This window comes from Henckelia pumila, unplaced genomic scaffold, assembly GCF_033568475.1.
Source record: "Henckelia pumila isolate YLH828 unplaced genomic scaffold, ASM3356847v2 CTG_549, whole genome shotgun sequence".
Classification (NCBI taxonomy): domain Eukaryota; kingdom Viridiplantae; phylum Streptophyta; class Magnoliopsida; order Lamiales; family Gesneriaceae; genus Henckelia; species Henckelia pumila.
Genome location: NW_027331861.1, coordinates 161,641 through 166,903, shown reverse-complemented (window position 1 = coordinate 166,903; position 5,263 = coordinate 161,641). Strand labels below are relative to the sequence as shown.

At 32.2% G+C, this 5,263-nt stretch overlaps 1 pseudogene; it reads left to right on the top strand.

The window, feature by feature from the left end:
* Positions 1–2,210: 2,210 nt before the first annotated feature.
* On the top strand, positions 2,211–4,391 carry LOC140873407 (pentatricopeptide repeat-containing protein At5g48910-like; annotated as a pseudogene).
* The last annotated feature ends 872 nt before the right edge of the window (positions 4,392–5,263 follow it).

Sequence of the window (5,263 nt, the reverse complement as noted above, 5' to 3'; positions counted from 1 at the left end):
TACAAAAATTGTTATCCCTACGCGTGTAGTGAAGAATGTTATTACATTTTTTAAACAAATTACACTAATTAATTAAATATACTCTAGTATTATTAATAATATTTTTAACGAATTCAAAATTCCAAATATATAATTATTTATATACATAATAAAATATTAAGTTTAAGGTTTTAAAATTATAAAATAAAAATATTCAAAAAGCTTATTTGATAGATTTTTTGGTTCTTGATTAGTCCGATCGATCCTGATCGGTCTGATCGTTAAAATGGTTTTGAGTGTATTTCAAATCGGACTGTCAGTGAGATTTGTAAAGTTATAGTATTGATACCTGAGATCTAAGAATACTTACCAAGTACCTAACATCTGAAAATTTATATTGCACATCACTTATTGTATTTGTACATTTGAGATCTAAAAAGTAATATAACTTAATTTAAAGTGGTAATGATTGATATTTATTTTTAATTGTTCAACATAATCTATAATTTATTATTTTATTTTATTTTTTAGTAATATTAACCGAATTATTAAATAATTAGATTTTGATTTTTTACTAGGATTTAAATATTATCTATAATTATTTTTAGTGTTTTTACGTTTATTATCGTTGGTAATTTTTGTATTGTTGTTTTTACTTTTTTAGACATAATGTGTTTTATTATAAAAAAAAATAATATTTAGGTTATTAATTTTGGAGTTTTTGTCAAAATAATCGGTTATCAACCGAAACAATCGATTTTAATCCGATTTGGTTGATTCAATATTGAGGAGAAATTCAGTTCAATTCGATCATTCTAAAAATTCTTTTTTTTAGTTAAATTGGGGTTTCGATTAATTCGATTTATTCGAATGAACACTCATGATTTTGTTAAAGATTAATGCATAATTAATAAAGATACATATATACATGTCTGTTAAAATCAAAATTTTTACATAATTATTTTTGATATTTTTTTATTGTGTCTTTACATATTTTTTCGGATTCTTTGGACGATTTTGACCCAAACCCAAAATCCCAATCCTAATTTTTCTTATCAATTAGGGTCTGGTTTGTAATTATGATTTTTTCTTAACAAATTTCTAGAAAATACGCTTCCTATAAGTCATATAACATAGATCCCAAAAGATTTAAAGTCACAACATATTTATAATTTTAGCGATAATATATAATCAAGAAGCACTAAAAAATTTATAATGAAAAATGTAAAACATTGACAGTAGTCCATGAACAGTAATTCATATCATGTCAACCGTTTAGCCAACATTCTAACCTAAAACGAGTAAAAGATATTAATTATGACAAGAAACAAACACGTGCAAGTGAAAACCATATTGAAATTAAAACTTCATCTTTAGCTCGAGATTGATAGAATTTTTCCTACAATCGATATCAGTATCGTTTCATGTCCGAGGAACACCGTGAACACAAAACCAGAAATCAACAAATCGCAACATAGAAATAATTAATTTCCTTAACTACAAGAATGGTCAGAATCTTTTCTCATTATCTGTTTGGTTTTGGTTTTGTCTTTTTTTTTCCCCCAATAATTGGCTAATAATTAATTACATGTTCTTTGCTTGTGATGCTACTTGTTATTGTTAAGTTGAAAATGGACCGAGACAGTTTTTAGCAAGAATTGGCTACTAATTTCCTCTTTTGATATGTGATTTCTCATCATCCATGCATTTGAGAGATCACTGTCTTAGTCTAGCTAGTACTCTTTCTCCAGTTCTACCATAATATCTTTTTGAAATTACTGGTATAATGGCAAATGCTTTAATTCCATGTTAATTGAAAGCCTTTAAAAAAAGCTTTTTGAGTGACTTTTGTTGAGTACTTTTGTCCTAATATATATAAATTTTTGGAGACGAAATCGAACCAAATACTAGGCATTAATTTTCCATATTCGAGCTAGAATATATATCTTTGTGCAGCTAGCTCAAAGATTGCTCGGAAAATGTTCAAATTCAGATTGATCGAGCTTTGCTAAAATGATGCTCGAATTTAGAATATTAATTTTGTGAGAAGCACAGAAGAATTCTAACTCTTTAACATAATAATTCGGGCTTGGATACACCTCAAATTTTCTTTTCTTTTCTTTTTTTTTTTTAAAAAATAATAATAATATTTCAATATAAAATTTGTAACATAAAAAATAGTTGCTATTTGTATCCAAATCCAGTGAAAAAATGGATAACATTAGCAGGTTTCTTTTGCTAACCGAAGGAGGAAATTTGAAGCATGGGCACACGCACACTCGTTCATAATCCTCCTCCAGAAGTAAATTTCAAGGAAAATTTTTCGACGCCAAATCTCTTGCACCAAAGCCCATCAATCTTGAACCTTTTAAACTCAAAGTGCACCGATTCATTGCAAAATCTGAGGCAGGTTCATGCCGTAATCCTGAAAACAGCAAGTTTCCGAGACCATTATGTGGCGGGATCTTTAGTGAAGTGCTACGCGAATCCTCAATTTCGCAGCCTAACGAGTTCGTTACAAGTGTTCCAACAAGTTTCGGCGCCAAATGTTTTTGTGTTTAATTGTGCCATTAAAGGGTGTTTGGATAATGAGGAGCCAGCTAATGCCATTTTGTTGTATCTTGAAATGGTGAATTCGGGTTCTAGGCCGAATAAATTCACGTATCCTCTGCTTTTGAAGGCTTGCACAATGGTAAAATGTATTGCGGAAGGGCTGCAGCTCCATTGCCATGTTGTTAAATTTGGACTTAATGGGGATAAGCACGTCATCAGTGCTGCAATTCAGATGTATGCTTCTTTGGGACATATAGAGGAAGCCAGGAACATGTATCATTCGAATGAAGATTCGGATGTCGTGTGTTGCAATGCTCTGATAAATGGGTACATGAAGGTTGGCAAGGTGGAAGCTGCACGTGACTTGTTTGATAAAATGTTGGAAAAGAATGTAGGTTCTTGGAATATAATGGTCAGTGGATTTGCAAAAAATGACATGATTGATGAAGCTAAGAAGTATTTTGATGAAATGCCGGTCAGGGATGACATTTCTTGGAGTGGGATGATTGATGGTTTTAACAAAGGAGACCGCTTTAGGGAGGCCATGGAAGTTTTTACTCAAATGCAGGAGGCGGGAGTCGAGCTTAATAGATTTGTTTTACCGAGTGTGTTGGCTTCTTGTGCTAATGTTTGTGCCCTTGATCAAGGAAAATGGATCCATGCTTACGTTAGAAGCAATAATATTCTGTTGGATGAAGCTTTGGGAACTTCTTTGATTGATATGTACTCGAAAGGGGGTGTATCGACTTGGCTTGGGACGTGTTTGAGAAGATGGAGTGGAAAGAAGTGTTTCCTTGGAATGCAATGATTGGTGGCCTTGCAATGCATGGTCGATCACAAGAGGCAATTGAGCTTTTTTCGGAGATGACTAAACGGGATATTAAGGCAAACGAGGTTACATTTGTGGCATTATTGAATGCTTGTGCTAATTCGGGTTTGGTAGACGAGGGCTTGAACTATTTCAAGACAATGAAACAAATATACCACGTCGAACCCATGATGGAGCATTATGGTTGTGTCGTTAATATTCTTGGAAAAGCAGGATTCTTGGTTGAAGCCGAGGATTTCATAAAGACTATGCCTATGAAGGCTAATGGTGCAGTTTGGGGAGCACTTTTGGGTGCTTGTAAGGTACACGGAAACGTCGAGTTGGGAGAGAGTGTCGGCGAAATCTTGCTAGAATTGGAACCAGAGTCCAGTGGTCGTTACACGTTGCTGTCAAATATCTACGCGAAGGCTGGGAAATGGGACAAGGTCGAGAGATTGCGAGGACTTATGAAAGAACGAGGGGTTAGAACCGTGCCTGGGATGAGCATGATTACCGACATAAAGGGCGATGTTCACATGTTTAAAGTGGGCGATTATTCGAACCTTCGCATGAAAGATATCAACTTGATGCTCGACAAGATTATCCAAAGGATTAAGTTGCACGGATATGTGCCTCACACATCCGAGGTATTGCTCGATATCAGCGAAGAAGAGAAGGAAACATCACTTGTTTATCATAGCGAGAAGATAGCTGTAGCTTTCGGGATAATGAATACGAAGTTAGGATCAACTGTTCGAATCTTGAAGAATCTAAGGATCTGTGAAGATTGTCACAGTGCTTTTAAGATCATTTCTCTGATATATGAGAGGGAAATTATTGTGCGAGATCGAGCTCGATATCACCATTTTGTAGGCGGCCAATGTTCATGCCGGGATTTTTGGTAGTGAGGTTTTATATGGGGTTGAAAGACTATAATTCAATAGATGGTTTTGGCCATCATAGATTTCTTGTATATATAATTTGTGGGAAAATTGTTTTGTCATGTCAACTTGCGATTTCGATATTTTAAATTTTTATATTTAAGTTTTAATATGTTGTATTTTCAGATTTCAGATTTAATCCGTTATTTTGTTTTGTTTTGTTTGTTTTGTTTTTTTTTACAATTTCAATCTTTTTTTTATTGTAGTGCTGATGTGATAATAATGCAGTACTGTCATGAATTTGACGTGTATAGTGTCACGTAAGATTTTATGAATAACAATTATTAAGATTGTCAAAAATCAAGACAAACACGACTAAAAATTGAAATATTAAAACATAAAAAAATTAAAATTACAAAGTGATAAACATATAAAATCAAAATTGCAATTATTCAATACATTTGTACATGAAAAAATTCAAAAAATTGTCTGTCGTTTGCAACTTTACCAACAAAAATCTCAAATTTTGTGCATTGAAGTCTTACTAGGCTCGTGGGCTTTGTGATAATTTATTATGGGCAGTGGCGAGCGAACTTTAAATTTATGTTCGAGAATCGAGACAATAAATTACACAAAATTCAACTATGATATTTCTTTTTTAGGGCATAAACCTAATAATTTATTTGATATATATATATATATGTATCATACAGTTTATATAATCATTTTATTATTAAATTATTATATCGGGGTTCCAATCAACGGGTTACATGTACAATCCAAATCCATTTTTTTGAATGGTATTTACACAAAAATATAGGTTGTATATGACGTGAAGTCAGGGGTGAAGCCAGAATTTAAAATTACTTGGAGCTGGTTTCGTCCAACGTTCAACTATAATTTAATATAATAAATTAAATAAAAAAAATCAATATATGCTCTTTTGATTTAGAAATTGAGTTGATGGTTTTTCTTTTCTTAATTCTAAGATTTACGCAACTGTAAATTTCAATAATTTCTAAAATTTTAAAAAAATAATTAT